The sequence below is a fragment of the Schistocerca nitens genome, chromosome 6, assembly GCF_023898315.1.
Source record: "Schistocerca nitens isolate TAMUIC-IGC-003100 chromosome 6, iqSchNite1.1, whole genome shotgun sequence".
Classification (NCBI taxonomy): Eukaryota; Metazoa; Arthropoda; class Insecta; order Orthoptera; family Acrididae; genus Schistocerca; species Schistocerca nitens.
Genome location: NC_064619.1, coordinates 292261391 through 292281201, shown reverse-complemented (window position 1 = coordinate 292281201; position 19811 = coordinate 292261391).

Here is a 19811-nt window from a genome sequence, read left to right as displayed (position 1 = left end):
GAAACTTCAGAATTCTTAGGTATCCATACTGATGAGAATTCAAATTGAAGAAAAACATGTTTTGGAACTCCCAAAACTTAGTTCAGCCTCATTTGCACTTAGAATCATAGCAAATTCTGGGGAGTGATAAATCAGTAAGTTAACATATTTTGCTTATTTTCATTCAGTAATGTCATATGGAATAAGGTTCTGGGGAAACTCATCTTTAAGAAAGAAGATCTTCATTGCCCAAAACCGTGCTGTAAGAATAATATGTGGTGTTCACCTGCGATCATCTTGTAGACATCTGTTTAAAGAGTTGGGAATTCTGACTGCTGCTTTACAGTATATTTATTGCCTCATGAAGTATGTTGTAAATAATCGACTACTGTTCAAAAGGATCAATGAGGTACATAATTACAATACAACTGTTCAAAAATAACAATGAGGCGCATAATTACAATACTAGAAGAAAAAATGACAGTCATTACTCCACATTGTCTTTAGCACAAACAGGGATGCACAAGGCCGCAACAAACATTTTTGACCAGTTGCGCAGTGATAGAAAAAGTGTTAACAGACAGCAAGGTAAAATTTGAAAACAAATTGAAAAACTTTCACCTTTACAGCTCCTTCTATTCTGTAGAAGAATTTCTATGTTCGTAATGTGTGGGTATGATATGCTAACTCAATCTGTATATCTTGTTTTCATTTTGGGGAAAAATCGTAATAATAATAATATTATGGTGATGTTTAGAGTACAAATAGATGTACAAATTAATCTGCAATTTGAATGAAAAATGACTCGTTCCACATCATGACGATTGATCGTGAAAAATGATCCATAGAACATGAAAGTAACTGACTACATAAATTTTCACATATAAATAATGTAAAAACACTGGTGTGCAAAACTTCAGGATGAAAATACTGTAACTTTCGCATGATGTATCACTGTCAAATAACGTAGTAAAATGAAACTTGGACCGTACACAGAAAGCACCGCCACAGTATAGCACAGAGGATAACTGAAACAAATACGGACTGAGACGGAGAGAAATGACACTTTTGATCAAAGACAATAATTACGCTGAAGTCGCCGCGGTTTATGATGGTCCACTGGACATTACAAAAGGCGGGATGTGGTTATCAATACGGTGTGTGATCACCACGAAGGCAATGTGTACTTTCCAACGTGCTTCCATCCTGGCCAGAAATCTGGCAGGGAGTTCGTGTGGCAGAGCATTGTTCAAATGGCTCTGAGCACTATGGGACTTAACATCTGAGGTCATCAGTCCCCTAGAACTTAGAACTACTTAAACCTAACCTAAGGACATCACACACATCCATGCCCGAGGCAGGATTCGAACCTGCGATCGTAGCGGTCGCGCGGTTCCAGACTGAAGCGCCTAGAACAGCCCGACCACACCGGCCGGCCGTAGAGCATTGTAATCCTCCACCACTGCGGTTGACAACTGCCAGATGGTCGTTGATGCATGTGGACGTGCTCCCCAATGCATCCCACACATACTCGATGGGATTTAAGTCTGGGGAACGGGTTGACCAGTCCTTTCACCGAATATCCTCTCCTTCCAAGAGCTCCTCCACCTGCATTATTCGATTCGGTTGCGTATTTTTATCCATAAAAATGAAGTCAGAGCAGGATCCAGCCCTGAAAAGACGTACACGGGGAAGAACTGCAATGTCAGGTAGCGCTGACCCTTGAATGTACCGTGGTCAAACATCTGGAGGTCATTACGTCTGTGCAACTTTATTCCTCGCCATACCGTAACACATGGACCATCAAAAGATCATTTCGACAATGTTCCTTGGTGTACTACATGTTCCTACCTCGCTACATATGAGCGTACGTCCAGAAACACTACTCAGACTGAAATCTGCTCTCGCCCGAGAAGAACAGACGATCCCACTTCTCACCGGTCGAGTCTCTATGCTCTTAGTAACATCGGAGACGGTGTCGCCGATGTGTCAACGAAACTGGCCGTCGGGCAAAGAGACCACCCCCACGCAGTAGCCGTACGACTATTGAGCGTGAGAGTTAGTGCCTTGCCATCCTATTACATGGGATTGCAATTGCACCCGATGAATGATGTGGGTCCATTGTTTTCTATTGCACAATGTAGTGTTTTCTGATGTTGTAGTTGACCGTCGTCGACCACATTCTCTCCTTTCGGCAGTAGAACTTGTGGTACGAAACGCTCCCTATGCACGTGAAACAATGCTGTGAGCAGTTGCAAACTTCTGGGCTACACTCGTTACACCTCCTACTTCTTGCAGTTTCCCGACGATTTTTCCCTATGTGATATCGTCAAAATGTTGCCTCTGGGCGCTGTTGAAGTGGAGAACACCACCACAGTGTAACGCATCTGCTACCTGATTGACACACACTGTCTTTTCCTGTTCCTTCAACTATCACGTGTTGCGGGGTCACCCATTTGGTCCTACAGTCACTATGCCGTTACGCCATGTCACCTCTAGCTTTCTGAGCAGTACTAGAAGACCTCTGGCGACATGTCTCGCAGTTTCATTCATTCCCACAGACTTGTTCAAATGTTATGTTACTGTCTCTATCTCTTCCTTAACTTTTGCAGAGCGCTGTATTTGCTTCAGCACAACCATGTGTCACTGTTGTCTTTGCTCTCGGATATAATAATCGATGATTTGTTTCATACATGCGACGTTATGCCCTATTGTTGACTAGATAAACCTGCTGAAACGTTTCATAATAAAACTTAACATGTCGCATTTTGTGTAACTTTTGATTTAAAGTCAAACAATCTGTAATGAAAAATATTTTACTATAAAAAAGCACTCCCTCTTCAGGCCACAAGTGGCTCATCGGGACCATCCGACTCATTGTCATCCTTAGCTGAGGATGCGGATAGAAGGGCGGTGTGGTCAGCACACCCTCTCCCGGTTGTTATGATGGTTTTCTATGACCGGAGCCGCTACTATTCGGTCGAATAGCTCCTCAATTGGCATCACGAGGATGGTCACCCATCCAATTGCTGGCCAAGCTCAACAGCCCTTAACTTCTATGATCTGACGGCAACCGGTGTACCCACTGCGACAAGGCCGTTACCATTTTCTATGAAAGCCTTTAATGAATTTCAAGGACAAAGAATATACTCTTGGTGCACAAACATTTCAAATTTTATAAAACAAAGTATGGTGTTGTCCTAAATTTCCTCTGGTATGACTTGCTTCTGCTGTTCTTGTCGTAGAGAGAAGTGGTACGCCCATAAGCTCTCTGTGTTTTGTATTCTTTAGCTAATAATTATTCAATTATGGTAAAAACGTGTCTGCAAATCATTTGTAGAATCGTTTAGTTGGTCGCACTAACTTGTATGTCTAAAAAAAATGGTTCAAATGGCTCTGAGCACTATGGGACTCAACTGCTGTGGTCATAAGTCCCCTAGAACTTAGATCTACTTAAACCTAACTAACCTAAGGACATCACACACATCCATGCCCGAGGCAGGATTCGAACCTGCGACCGTAGCGGTCGTGCGGTTCCAGACTGGAGCGCCTTTAACCGCTCGGCCACTCCGGCCGGCTACTTGTATGTCTCTTTATGTTTCAGTGGAATAGGTATCAGGATTGTGCACTCACTGTCAGAGAGCAGGACGACCGAATGCTATATCGTTATGTTGTCTAAATATTGTTTACGTACAAAGTCGAACCTGCAGTTCTTTTCTAGGAGTCGGAACTAATATTTGTAACCATATGTATTACGTGGAAATTAACGCAGTATTACAACGGTCATAAAAGCTTTCAAACAATGATGATGTGCAATAACCAAAAAAGGGCTCTGAGCACTATCGGACATACCATCTGAGGTCATCAGTCCCCTAGAACCTAGAACTACTTAAACCTAACTAACCATAGGACAGCACACACATCTATGCCCAAGACAGGATTCGAACCTGCGACCGTAGCAGTCGCGCGGTTCCAGACTGAAAGGGCTAGAACCGCTCAGCCACAGCGGCCGGCGTGCAATAACCAATATGGTATGATACATTCCGCAATGCCATTGTGTTGGTAAGAAGCAAAAATACGCAATGATGTATGTATGTGATATATGTTATTTCTGATAATTGTATCATACCATCGCACCTGCGTATTATTTTTCCCGAGGCAAATCACTCGCAAATGGACTGCATGGCTTTTCACACATCTAAATATTTTTTTCCAAATTTTATTCTGCCGGACACGAAAAGTTGGGTTACAACTGGCGACGCGCGACTGCACGAATTTTATGTGCAGGTCTTACAAATGTTTTTTTGTTACATGTACTATGCTAAATACGACTGAGGAATCTAAAATATTAAGGCAAATCCAAAGTCTAAGAAGAAAACCACAATCTGTATGTACGGAAAACATCAGATATCAAAATAGTATATTGCACCATCGCAACGATGAGCGAAAGTATCAGGTGAGGGCATCCTTGATCGATCACTAACATTTTAACGTCATGAACCTTCAGATTTTACTGTGGACGTATCATAACGCACCTGGAATTTTCACATTTCAGTTTACAATACAAAACAAAGCTAGTAATTGTTGTATACACAAGGTTCGTGGCAGTAACATGGCGTCTTTTGCATCGCACGAGGTTAGAATGTTGGCGTGACTTCGGTCTGTTTTGTTACGTGGCGTGCTTTCGCTAGAAATTTCTGTGAGAAGTTTCTTTATTGGTAACAGAATTGCTTACAAGCAGGCAAACTTTTGTAAAGCAGCTGACATGAAAATTTCAAGTATTCATTCGCGTTAGGTATTCAGTCTTGTTCTGATAACATAGAGAATGAAGAGGAAATTCCATCCCACGAAAATATGGCGGAGTCCAATGTCGAAATTACAGTCAAGGCTGCCACTGAGACTGACAAGGGAAATGCCCCATCACCCCCCCCCCTCCTCACCACATTTAGTGGGGCGGTGGATAGTCCGTCAAAAACTGAACACGGACCAAGCAAGAAAACAGGAAGAGGGTGTACTGAACTGTGAGAAAAAGGCAAGATAGTTAACAGTGAACGATTCAAGGTCAACAAGTGTAATGTTGCGAGTAAGTAAATACTGCGACGTTTTGGTTAAGCGGTCACGGTGTTGAACTGTGATGCGGATGAGTGTTGTTGAAATCTCCCTTGTGTCAATTATTTTTATTTTTTTCACAACATTATGAATTCTACGTCTGGTCATTGAAATGTTTTTTTCTCTTTCTGTAGTCTTGGCAGCTGTCATACTATGCACTGGCAGAATATGAGTCACGTGGTAAGAAGACGTTACCGTCGCAAGTAAACGTGATGAATTGTGTGAGTGGGTGAGATACCACATAAACGTTCACAGAAATGAAAACAAGAAATAAACGGATATAAACTATGTTACACCAAAGGAATTCAAGAGTCAGAACTTCCAAAACAGGTACGCAACTTCAGAAAACGTATGTTTTGACAGAGCACAGAGAAACTGTGTGATTGTTAAACTGTTGCGTTCACCTTTTGCAGCTTATGTGACAAATAATTACGTTTCCATCATTCCCTTGTGAGTGATCACATTCACATTAAGACGAACACCTAAATTGGGCATGGAGGCTATCTCACTCACCAGGCGTACAAATTATGTGCTTCAGTAGGAGATTCCTATGACACACGTACTGTCACTAATGCCGTGTATGACACACCAGACTTTCTTCCGGTGGAGGATTCGGCTGACTTGTCGCCTGGTCTTCAAACGGTTCCGGTTCCCATTCGAACGCCACTTCCTTTCGGGTGGTAACAGAATAGCTGTGCAGAATCAGCTGTCATTAAAGATACCTCCCTTACAACTCACTGTTACAAATTGACGTTACACCACGACACAGACACAAATTTGAATACTGCGCACAGTAAAGAAGAAAAGAAAAACATCAGCCCGAGGGAGTTTACAACATGACTCACCCGCTAGGCAGTCCAATACCGTGACTACCACGACCCAGTCGCATATCTAGACTGCTCTGTACAGCACTTCTTGTCCTTCAACCATTTACAGCTTCTATTTTGCTTTTTTTTTTCACGGTTTAGTGTACCTTCCTCCAATTTTCATGCTTGATCTGCATTCAGGTTTTGATGGGTTGTCCACTGAGCCCTGTTAAATCTGAGGAGGGGAGGGTGGTGCGATGGGACGTTTTCTTTGAAATAAATCCGCCCCCATCTGAAACAATACACCCACCACTCCTAATATCATACCCATTTATTATGTTGCATCAGAGATTAGAAAACATGAAGAATAATCCTGATCGCATCAAACAACATCTTGACCCGAAGCTAACTGATCGCGATAAGATGCAGGATGACAAAACTAAATTAACATTAAAACAAGTATACAACGAACAATCAGAGGATCTAAGAAGTATTTCTGATCTTATCTCGCAAGAGATTGGTTAGCAAGGCAACAGACAGAACAGGTTAAACAAAGTCTTAAAGGAATATACTCTGAAACAATAAGGTAAAGAAACAATCAAGCAATTGTCTGATGAGGTCATTGATTTAAAAACGGCACGGTTCACAATGGAAACATTTGTACAGCAACTCTCAGACTAGTTCCGAAGTTTAACAGTGAAACAGGAGAAGCAGATTAAAGTACTGTGCAATGAAGTGAAAACAGTGAGTCCCTCAAAATGTCAAACGTGAAGTGCCAGGGAAGTGGACGAAGGAATAATAGTAGGAAATACAACTCCTATAGTGTAGCTCTTACAGGTGTACACCATTTTAATACTGTCATCTTTACATATTAAAAAAAAAATAACGTGCATACATGATATTCAGAATTAAATTACGCTACACTACATGCTGAATAACCGTCTCATTCGTTTCCAGTGTGACTATGAATCACGATATAAAAATGTTCAAAGCAAAGGGACCTTTGACACCAGCTACAAGTTAAAAATCGCCCACTTTCACATAATGAACATACTGTAGCACCTCAACAGCGCCAAAACAGAATTTCACTCGATGTTCACTGTACTATGGCCGGTCACTCGTGTAGCCGCTTCGATATCATGCGTACTGGAAGACTGGCCTGAACCTTCGTGTGCCTAACTGCATGTGAAGAAGCGTCTCACTTGCGGGATTGTGCTCCGCTGACCGAAGTTATACAGGGTGGTCCATTGATCGTGACCGGGCCAAATATCTCACGAAATACGTGTCAAACGAAAAAACTACGAAGAACGAAATTCGTCTAGCTTGAAGGGGGAAACCAGATGGCGCTATGGTTGGCCCGGTAGATGGCGCTGCCATAGGTCAAACGGATATGAACTGCGTTTTTTAAAAACAGGAACCCCAATTTTTATTACATATTCGTGTAGTACACAAAAAATAGGAATGTTTTAGTTGCACCACTTTTTTAGCTTTGTGATAGACGGCGCTGAAATACTGAGAAACATATGGCTCACAATTTTAGACGAACGGTTGGTAACAGGTAGGTTTTTTAATTTAAAATACAGAACGTAGGTACGTTTGAACATTTTATTTCGGTTGTTGTGAACTTATCATTTCTGAGAACGCATGCCGTTACAGCGTGATTACCTGTAAATACCACGTCAATGCAATAAATGCTCAAAATGATGTCCGTCAACCTCAATGCCTTTGGCAATATGTGTAACGACATTCCTCTCAACTGCGAGTAGTTCGCCTTCCGTAATGTTCGCACATGCATGGACAATGCGCTGACGCATGTTGTCAGGCGTTGTCGGGGGGTCACGATAGCAAAGAGAAATCCGGGGACGTCAGATCCGGTGAATGTGCGGGCCATGGTATGGTGCTTCGACGACCAATCCACCTGTCATGAAATATACTATTCAATACCGCTTCAACCGCACGCGAGCTATGTGCCGGACATCCATCAAGTTTGAAGTACATCGCCATTCTGTCATGCAGTGAAACATCTTGTAGTAACATCGGTAGAACATTACGTAGGAAATCAGCATACATTGCACCATTTAGACTGCCGTCGATAAAATGGGAGCCAATTATTCTTCCTCCCATAATGCCGCACCATACATTAACCCTCCAAGGTCGCTGATGTTCCACTTGTCGCAGCCATCAAAATTACTGCGCATCAGCAGTCAGTGTTACACACGCACCGAGGTGATGCATACGGTAACGCTCGTCTGTACGACAGACAGTATAGAGAACCAGCAGGACCGGTCAGCCAATGTACCAATATTTCATCCGAATAAGAATGTATCGGGCCGACGTTGTCGAAAGTCCTATTAAAAAATGGTTCAAATGGCTCTGAGCACTATGCGACTTAACTTCTGAGGTCATCAGTCGCCTAGAACTTGGAACTAATTAAACCTAACTAACCGAAGGACATCACAGACATCCATGCCCGAGGTAGGATTCGAGCCTGCGACCGGAGCGGTCGCTCGGCTCCAGACTGTAGCGCCCAGAACCGCAGGTCACTCCGGCCGGCAAGAAGATTTAAAGATGTTTTACCTCAGTCCAGGAGTTATCAACAAAAGATCTAATCAGTGATAGCTTATGTAGTGGACTGTTAAGGCAGCCAGTCCACAGTGAAGTAGCCGAAAGGGCACGCGTAAACTCACGCCGTCTTGCGTTAAGTCTGGAACATGATACGTGATGAATGTGATAAAGAAAAGAACGTAGCTACTAGAACACTTAACTTTTATATTGTCCTTTGGTGTACAGCATTCTGGATGATACAAGTGAGACTCTATCTTGAGGTACATGCAACGTTACAAATGGTTAATGGCGCCTTGCTAGGTCGTAGCCATTAACTTAGCTGAAGGCTATTCTGTCTCTCGGCAAATGAGAGAAAGGCTTCGATCAGTGTAGTCGCTAGCAATGTCGTCGTACAACTGGGGCGAGTGCTAGTCAGTCTCTCTAGACCTGCCGTGTGGTGGCGCTCGGTCTACGATCACACAGTGGCGACACGCGGGTCCGACATGTACTAATGGACCGCGGCCGATTTAAAGCTACCACCTAGCAAGTGTGGTGTCTGGCGGTGACACCACAGCTTATATGCAAGGGGACGCTGCCCTCTGGGCTGCAGACGCGACGGAAAAATATCAAACACATCAGGATTTCGAAACAGCTTATCTGAACAAGTTCTGGTCGGCATCGATTCAGAAGCGCCCTCGAAAGGAAGTGTACAGCGCAGAACAGCACAATGCGAAGAAGGGCAGTTTAAGAAAATAGTTTTATCGGTATCTGAACAAAACGAAGTACAGGGATGAACCAGTATCGCACAGGGACACAATCAGGTTGTTAAAATCGGCACATATAAAGCAGAAATTGATACATGCGCACTAGGCGAATTTGGAACAGTTTATGTCAGTTCTAGATTCGTTAGACCTTATACAAGAGGATTTAACGAGCAGCTCTGTCCACACAATCAAAGTAGGAACGGTAGCTAGCGGGGCAACAGCTCGCAACAGAACGGCGGGTCTGTGAACATAAACAGGCAGTCGAATCAAAATAACGGCCAGTGCTGCAACAAAAGAAGGATGAATGGCCGCAGATATAACCCCGCGTACGATAATTATCTGCGTGATATTGGAAACCCGAACCGGCAAAGTAGGACAGGTAACACATGGGCGACAAACCGCGTAAATAACGCAGGTCTACCCCATGCGAACATCTCAAATATAGGAGATAGGCATAGGCGTAGGCCCAATCCTGAGAGCCGGCCGGTGTGGCTGAGCGGTTCTAGGCTCTTCAGTCTGGAACCGCGCGACCGCTATGGTCGCAGGTTCGAATTCTGCCTTGGGCATGGATGTGTGTGATGTCTTTAGGTTAGTTAGGTTTAAGTAGTTCTAAGTTCTTGGGGACTGATGACCTGAGGTGTTGTCCCATAGTGCTCTGAGCCATTTGAACCCAGTCCTGAGAATAACGCGAACTGGTCACAACACGGCAAGCAAAACTGCCCGCCGCCCCACAGCCAGGACGTTCGAATAGTGGAAGTGACGGACAGTCACGCTCCATCAGCCCGTAACTGTTCAACAAATTAGACGCGATTGCATCCAGCCCCCCGATGCGTGTCGCAGGATGAGATTGAGGGCAGTAGAGCAACGCAAGCATCTTGCAGTACAATGATGAATTAGATACTCGGGAAGAGTTACGTTGTGAGGCCGAGCAATGTAAAGAACAGACGGAAGAGACAGTGCAAGCAGCTGTCAGTGCGATAGCGGAAGTAATTATTAGTATTGTTATTGTGGACGTAGATTCCAAGACGAATGCTATGGATACAAAACATTATAATAAAACCAGTGAGACATGCAGACACCCACATTGCCAGCGCAGAACTACAAGATTTCGGAGACTATAGGCGCGAAATTCCAAAATGTTAAATGGCAGGCGCAGGTCGAGTTAAATTTTTGGAAACAGAGCAATTTAGCGCACATTCCCATCAGTCAAGGGACTGTCTGCGTCCTGCATAATACGGTTACAGATTTTGCGTGAGTGGAAATATGTAATTGACCTCTCTCGTGGAAACTGAATTTTGACAGTTAATGGCAAAGACGTCATTGTGGATCTGCTAAAAACGAAACCACGGCATGGAAGAATCTGCCATGTTAAAAGGCTGAAGATTATACCGAAGAAATTGCTGCATATTGCTGACGTACAGTCTCACTGTTTCGATGATGTGAAGTCGCTGAAGTGACACTAATGTGGAACCTAGCACGAGTCGTATTCCTAACAAAGTAACGTTATCCAAGTGCGTCAATGCAACGCAACAAACCGAACTTGAAGAACTGTACAAAGCGCGAAGCCGCGGGACAGCAGACGGAAAATGATGGATTGGAAAGTAACTGAAAAGTCATTATACCCATACAACATTAAGTTGCTGGCAGTAAGCACTTCTAATCGACAAAAATTTTTATTTTCTTATGTTATCTAATACGTTGTTACGTGTTTGTAGTTGAAGTTTGGCTACAAAATGACAATTTTATGTGCTATTAATGAACATTTGAGTGCTACCAGAAACCTTAGAGATATTTCTAAGGTGCTATGATTTACAATGCAGATGTACGACGCTAAGGAATAATATTCGAAGGAACTGATCAAATTGGTCTATTTTGTAAATATGTTGATGAATAGCGTAGTTACTATACGTTGTAAATATTTTTCTTTTGTTTTGCAATTAAGATGATCTGTAGTATTTAAATGTACAGGAGATTAAGCACCATGTGGAAGGACTAATTTCAGTAGATGCCAAAAAGGAAAATTTTATTTATTGGTTGTTGTTGTTGTTGTGGTCTTCAGTCCTGAGACTGGTTTGATGCAGCTCTCCATGCTACTCTATCCTGTGCAAGCTTCTTCATCTCCCAGTATCTACTGCAACCTACATCCTTCTGAATCTGCTTGTTGTATTCATCTCTTGGTCTCCCTCTACAGCCGGCCGCGGTGGCCGTGCGGTTCAGGCGCCGCAGTCCGGAACCGCGGGGCTGCTACGGTCGCAGATTCGAATCCTGCCTCGGGCAAGGGTGTGTGTGATGTCCTTAGGTTAGTTATGTTTAAGTAGTTCTAAGTTCTAGGGGACTTATGACCTAAGATGTTGAGTCCCATAGTGCTCAGAGCCATTTGAACCATTTTTTCTCCCTCTACGATTTTTACCCCCCACGCTGCCCTCCAATGCTAAATTGGTGATCCCTTGATGCCTCGGAACATGTCCTACCAATCGATCCCTTCTTCTAGTCAATTGTGCCACAAACTCCTCTTCTCCCCAATTCTATTCAATACCTCCTCATTAGTTCTGTGATCTACCCATCTAATCTTCAGCATTCTTCTGTAGCACCACATTTCGAAAGCTTCTATTCTCTTCTTGTCCACGTTATTTATCGTCCATGTTTCACTTCCATACATGGCTACACTCCATACAAATACTTTCAGAAACGACTTCCTCACACTGAAATCTATACTCGATGTTAACAAATTTCTCTTCTTCAGAAACGCTTTCCTTGCTATTGCCAGTCTATATTTTATATCCTCTCTACTTCGACCATCAACAGTTATTTTGCTCCCCAAATAGCAAATCTCCTTTACTACTTTAAGTGTCTCATTTCCTAATCTAGTACCCTCAGCATCTCCCGACTTAGTTCGACTACATTCCATTATCCTCGTTTTGCTTTTGTTGATGTTCATCTTATATCCTCCTTTCAAGACGCTATCCATTCCGTTCAACTGCTCTTCCAAGTCCTTTACTGTCTCTGACAGAATTACAATGTCATCAGCGAACCTCCAGGTTTCTATTTCTTCTCCATGGATTTTAATACCTACTCCAAATTTTTCTTTTGTTTCCTTCACTGCTTGCTCAATATACAGATTGAATAACATCGGAGAGAGGCTACAACCCTGTCTCACTCCCTTCCCAACCACTGCTTCCCTTTCATGCCCCTCAACTGTTATAACTGCCATTTGGTTTCTGTACAAATTGTAAATAGCCTTTCGCTCTCTGTATTTTACCCCTGCCACCTTCAGAATATGAAAGAGAGTATTCCAGTCAACATTGTCAAAAGCTTTCTCTAAGTCTACATGCTAGAGACGTAGGTTTGCCTTTCCTTAATCTAGCTTCCAAGATAAGTCGTAGGGTCAGTATTGCCTCACGTGTTCCAATATTTCTACGGAATCCAAACTGATATTCCCCGAGGTCGGCTTCTAATAGTTTTTCCATTCGTCTGTAAAGAATTCGCGTTAGTATTTTGCAGCCGTGACTTATTAAACTGATAGTTCAGTAATTTTCACATCCGTCAACACCTGCTTTCTTTGGGATTGGAATTATTATATTCTTCTTGAAGTCTGAGGGTATTTCGCCTGTCTCATACACCTTGCTCACCAGATGGTAGAGGTTTGTCAGGACTGGCTCTCCCAAGGCTGTCAGTAGTACTAATGGAATGTTATCTACTCCCGGGGCCTTGTTTCGACTCAGGTCTTTCAGTGCTTTGTCAAACTCTTCACGCAGTATCATATCACCCATTTCATCTTCATCTACATCCTCTTCCATTTCCATAATATTGTCCTCAAGTACATCGCCCTTGTATAGACCCTCTATATATTCCTTCCACCTTTCTGCTTTCCCTTCTTTGCTTAGAACTGGGTTTCCATGTGAGCTCTTGATATTCATACAAGTGGTTCTCTTTCCTCCAAAGGTCTCTTTAATTTTCCTGTAGGCAGTATCTGTCTTACCCCTAGTGAGATAAGCCTCTACATCCTTACATTTGTCCTGTAGCCATCCTCGCTTACCCATTTTGCACGTCCTGTCGATCTCATTTTTGAGACGTTTGTATTGCATTTTTGCTTGCTTCATTTACTGCACTTTTTATATTTTCTCCTTTCATCAATCAAATTCAATATTTCTTCTGTTACCCAAGGATTTCTACTAGCCCTCGTCTTTTTACCTACTTGATCCTCTACTGCCTTCACTACTCCATACCTCAAAGCTACCCATTCTTCTTCTACTGTATTTCTTTCCCCAATTCCTGTCAATTGTTTCCCTATGTTCTCCCTGAAACTCTGTAGAACCTTAGGGTTAGTCAGTTTATCCAGGTCTCATCTCCTTAAATTCCCACCTTTTTGCAGTTTCTTCAGTTTTAATCTACAGTTCATAACCAATAGATTGTGGTCAGAGTCCACATCTGCCCCTGGAAATGTCTTACAATTTAAAACCTGGTTCCTAAATCTCTGTCTTACCATTATATAATCTATCTGAAACCTGTCAGTATGTCCAGGCTTCTTCCATGTATTTATTGGTATCAAGGGATATTTGTAAATAGAATGGGACTTTGTTACGGTATAAACGTAAAGATGAGCAGTCACCAATAACCTGACATTAGTACAGTAACATAAGAAGTAACGAAACAGAAAACTGTAAATGAAACTGCATACAGACTATGTAGTTTACTAAGAAAGTAAAGTATCACATTAATTAACAGGTTGTTGTTTCTCAGTTTCTGTTCTCAAGTAAGTACAAGTTCATATCGATGCAACCAGATGGGCTATGAACCTATGATGGTCCTCGTGAAACCTCGGATTCCGTAAGAGATTCCGAGTAGGTGAAACACGCTTGCGTTTACGCGGCGGATTCCGCGTGTGTTTTACATGGTGTTTATTTACGTGCGATAGTCACGCGGTTAACGAAATCTATTGGTACGTTTGGGGATGAAACAAGGATATCCTACTAAGATTGAATATAATGTAAATTGGCATAAAGATGTATAAATGCTTTTAAAGCAGTTTGAAATTAAAACGAAAAGAAAATACGAAGACAAAATCTATAAGTGTCAGGCCCATGGCTACATACTGAAGTCAGGAAATGACTGTACAAATAGCAAATTACTAATGTAAGTAATAATGTTAAACTGATAAATATAGAGTACTCTCGAGAATTTTAAAAATCACTGCAATTAAAACTGGTTCAAATGGTTCTGAGCACTAATGAGACTTAACATCTGAGGTCATCAGTCCCCTAGACTTAGAACTACTTAAACCCAACTAACATAAGGACATCACACACATCCATGCCCGAGACAGGATTCGAACCTGTGACCGTTGCAGCAGCGAGGTTCGGACTGAAGAGCCTAGAATTGCTCAGCCACAGCGGACGGCTGCAAATAAAACTGTAAATTTACGATCTGTAGAGGAGGAGTTAAGTTGAACAGAGTGCAGGAACTACGAAAATCTGGTAAAAGACGAGGCGATCAGAAACGTAGGAGCAATGCGCCACAGTATGCATGACTGAATGAGGGAGGTATTCGCGTTAGCACTCGTAGGACAGTTCTGGACGCTCATGTTTGATAAACACAAACTATCAAGTGTGCAGGGACACAGCCTTGCGATGAAAGTATACTGAAATGATTCTTTACCTCATGTTGCCACGAACAACGGGATGATGAACAAGTCCGATGCCAAACGCTGCTATGAAAGGACTCTTAAAGTAAAATAAATGCTTCCTGGATCACAGCTGTGATCACTTAAGTGGCGTAAATATCGCGCGCATATATGGCAACATGGCACCGCGGCGCGTGGAACTACCGGCCACGATAAATACACTCCTGGAAATTGAAATAAGAACACCGTGAATTCATTGTCCAAGGAAGGGGAAACTTTATTGACACATTCCTGGGGTCAGATACATCACATGATCACACTGACAGAACCACAGGCACATAGACACAGGCAACAGAGCATGCACAATGTCGGCACTAGTACAGTGTATATCCACCTTTCGCAGCAATGCAGGCTGCTATTCTCCCATGGAGACGATCGTAGAGATGCTGGATGTAGTCCTGTGGAACGGCTTGCCATGCCATTTCCACCTGGCGCCTCAGTTGGACCAGCGTTCGTGCTGGACGTGCAGACCGCGTGAGACGACGCTTCATCCAGTCCCAAACATGCTCAATGGGGGACAGATCCGGAGATCTTGCTGGCCAGGGTAGTTGACTTACACCTTCTAGAGCACGTTGGGTGGCACGGGATACATGCGGACGTGCATTGTCCTGTTGGAACAGCAAGTTCCCTTGCCGGTCTAGGAATGGTAGAACGATGGGTCCGATGACGGTTTGGATGTACCGTGCACTATTCAGTGTCCCCTCGACGATCATCAGTGGTGTACGGCCAGTGTAGGAGATCGCTCCCCACACCATGATGCCGGGTGTTGGCCCTGTGTGCCTCGGTCGTATGCAGTCCCGATTGTGGCGCTCACCTGCACGGCGCCAAACACGCATACGACCATCATTGGCACCAAGGCAGAAGCGCCTCTCATCGCTGAAGACGACACGTCTCCATTCGTCCCTCCATTCACGCCTGTCGCGACACCACTGGAGGCCGGCTGCACGATGTTGGGGCGTGAGCGGAAGACGGCCTAACGGTGTGCGGGACCGTAGCCCAGCTTCATGGAGACGGTTGCGAATGGTCCTCGCCGATACCCCAAGAGCAACAGTGTCCCTAATTTGCTGGGAAGTGGCGGTGCGGTCCCCTACGGCACTGCGTAGGATCCTACGGTCTTGGCGTGCATCCGTGCGTCGCTGCGGTCCGGTCCCAGGTCGACGGGCACGTGCACCTTCCGCCGACCACTGGCGGCAACATCGATGTCCTGTGGAGACCTCACGCCCCACGTGTTGAGCAATTCGGCGGTACGTCCACCCGGCCTCCCGCATGCCCACTATACGCCCTCGCTCAAAGTCCGTCAACTGCACATACGGTTCACGTCCACGCTGTCGCGGCATGCTACCAGTGTTAAAGACTGCGATGGAGCTCCGTATGCCACGGCAAACTGGCTGACACTGACGGCGGCGGTGCACAAATGCTGCGCAGCTAGCGCCATTCGACGGCCAACACCGCGGTTCCTGGTGTGTCCGCTGTGCCGTGCGTGTGGTCATTGCTTGTACAGCCCTCTCGCAGTGTCCGGAGCAAGTATGGTGGGTCTAACACACCGGTGTCAATGTGTTCTTTTTTCCATTTCCAGGAGTGTGTATGAGCCAGCGACACTCAACTGTCACTTTTAAATTTATGTGTATGAACAGGGCGGTTATGGACTGGGAACTGTGATTAAGAACGCCCATATAAGGACACTATTAAGAAGTGCTTGTGTTGGTGATTACTGAATGTTTGGATACTAATAAATAAAAGGCGGGACATGTAACTAAAAAGCTGTTGATGTAAAAACAGAGATGAAAATAAAGTGACTTAATATGTATACTAAAGTTCAAGAATCGGAAAAAAATCCTCAGTAACTGACACATATCGAATAAATAAAAGCAGACAGTACAAAAACACATATTCTAAACCATTGCAGAACAAAAATCGAAGTAATGACACTACCGTTGTTTGTGTGTGATAAGATAAACAACGGTAGAGAACAGATGTTGCCGTACAACTGTTGCATGTAACCAACTCCGGTGAGCGACCGATCTTCCTGATGGTGAGGATCAACCGAACAATCCCGCCGGCGTCGAAACGCGGCTGCGCGCCAATGACAGCGATAGCAGACTGGCGGCCGAACTTCCACGCTGACGTCACGGCAGTCCACTAGCTGCAGTTTGCGGCGCCCATTGCACAGCAACAACTGAAATTTTTCAACTACAGGCCACAGTAACACAAAATTCTTCTACAGAACAATAAATATGTAGAATGAAAACAGAAACAAAGTTTGGCAAAGTGAATCAATTTATCAATTGACTTACCTTATTTTACGGACCATAAGACAGAAAAATGGCCTGAAATATTCAGGAGCGTCATATACTTGAAATTAATATAAAAATGTCCAGTGTTTGATTATAATTCCTGCCAGTGTTAAAAATGCCCATATATTCCATGCCGCCGGAAACCTCTCTCTATCTGGCAACATTGAATTCAACTGGCAGCAGCAGTGCGCTGATGCGACGAACACGAGATGCGGGGATTCATAAGCTTGCTAAAAGAAAAAAAAAAAGAAACATGGCTCCTGCCCGGTCCGCCATCACAAACGCAGAGCACTGTCTAACCTATAATGCATCACTGCAGTCTCCGGAAAGGCCCCGACTTCCCAAAATTTCTGTGGGTGCATATCAGTGGCGGAGCTCCCGCGTCCTCAAAGCCATTGTCTCAACAAGTAAAACGATAACAATCCAGATTCACTCAAATCCTAAACTACAGCGCTGTTATGTTAAAAAAAAAAAACTACTGAGATAGTCTGTAACAATCCGCTTCCTTGTACCTCGGATTATTCTTTAGTATTGTTCAATATCGACAAGCAGATATTTTAAGACAATTGTTGACGCATGGAGTGGGCATCTTGTAGCGTGCCACTTGGAAGGAAACATGAAAGCAAGCTGAAAAGACTAGAGTCCATTCACAGTATGATGTGACTATTATTCTGGCGAGTGCCTTTGGCTTGGCCAGAGAAAGGCAAGCAACCGGGCAGTGTGTTGTTTAGCTGCCTTTGCACAAAGACATCTGAAACAAACAGATATGTAAAATTCTTGAAAATAAAATTTAATCTTTAAATTTTAATCTTTGAAACAAATATGTTTTAGAGGTCACATATTTTAACTTCCATCTCAGTGTTTTAATAGTTCATTACTTTTTGATAAAGGCAAATGAGAAAAATTTTTTGTTTTGTTTTTACCGACCAAAAATACTGTGAGTGCGGCACACTTACAATATTATGTATGTAGTTGCTCGATCCTTTGCCCACCCACGTAGTCAGCGTGCACACACTACTCGAACTGAAACTGTTTGTGTGTGTGTGTGTGTGTTTGTTGACGCCCGTAAGCCCCAACACACACACACACACACACACACACACACACACACACACACACACACACACACACAAAACAGTACAATATTTGTTAGTAACTAGTTTCATAATGAAAAAAATATATGATATTCATTCATATGATGCGGGCTGTAAATTGAAAGCATCATATGTAAAATAATATGGAAACAGAGCAGCCGAGCGGTATTTCGGCCCTCTAAAAAAAAAAAAAAAAAAACGTTATGGCGGACTAGTGCAAAAGAAGTAAGAACTCAACAAAATTAGGAGGACCAAATGTGCAAATAGAGGCAAATAGAGTTCTGGATGCAAAATGGCTAAAACTAGATGATGACGTATTGAAATGGATTCAAGGGCACTGTCAAAATGGTATTGGAATTAATGCAAAAATAATTCAAATACACTCACGTAAGCAAGCGTTACAGTGGAACTTAACAGACTTTAAGGATAAAGTTGGTTGGTGCTACAGGTTTATGAAGTGTCCTGGTCTTAGCATGCAATTCAAAACCAAAATGTTCAAAATGGTTCAAATGGCTCTGAGCACTATGGGACTTAACTGCTGTGGTCATCAGTCCCCTAGAACTTAGAACTACTTAAACCTAACTAACCTAAGGACATCACACACATCCATGCCCGAGGCAGGATTCGAACCTGCGACCGTAGCGGTCACGCGGTTCCAGACTGTAGCGCCTAAAACCAAAATGTCCCAGAAAGTGCCGTAGGAGTGCGAAGAGAAAATATTGTCTTTGCATCGCTTTATTATGCAACATCGAAATAAAACTAGTGTGGAACCAAGGCAAACAACGAATATGAACGAAACGCCTTTGTCATTTGTTGTGCCGAGTAACAGAGCTGTTGCCATGAAAACTGCTAAAACTGTACGGGAACTATAAAAACAGGGGGACATGAAAAAGTTCATTTCATTATTGTCCTTTCATGTTGTGCTGACAGTACTAAACTTAATCTAATGAGAATTTTCAAGCGCAAAACAATGCGAAAACTATCTGAAATACCACATCCTGCTGGAAGCTGCCATCGCCGTTGGGGAAGACGTCAAGCCAGAGGGATGCAGGAGGTTCGCGATGTCCACAGCTGTCATGTTGACTTCGATTATTAAGACAGATCCCATAGAAGCTCGGGTGTCGGTTGGCAGTAGCATAATGCTGCCCCCCAGCGGCCGGCGTTCACGGCGCAGCTCATTTTTCGAGCAGCAGTACGCCTGGACAAAGCCGTATCGACACAACATCGACCTGGTGTAACAAGAAACGTGATTCACTCGACCAGGCGACAAGTTTACATTGATCTACGATCCACTCTCGGTGACGCAGTGCCCACTGCAAACGTAACTGACTTATGTTTCTGGGTCGACATAGGAACACACACGAATCGTCGGCTGTGGAGTCCCATCATCTACATTGTGCGCTGAACGATTCGCTCCGAACCTCTTGTGCCCGCGCCTACGTCGTAATCTGTCGTCAGATCGCCATCTATGCTGCATTAAATAATGGGAAAGCCTGCGACCTCCACGTTCTGTGATGAGGCGACGACAAGAGACACCTTTC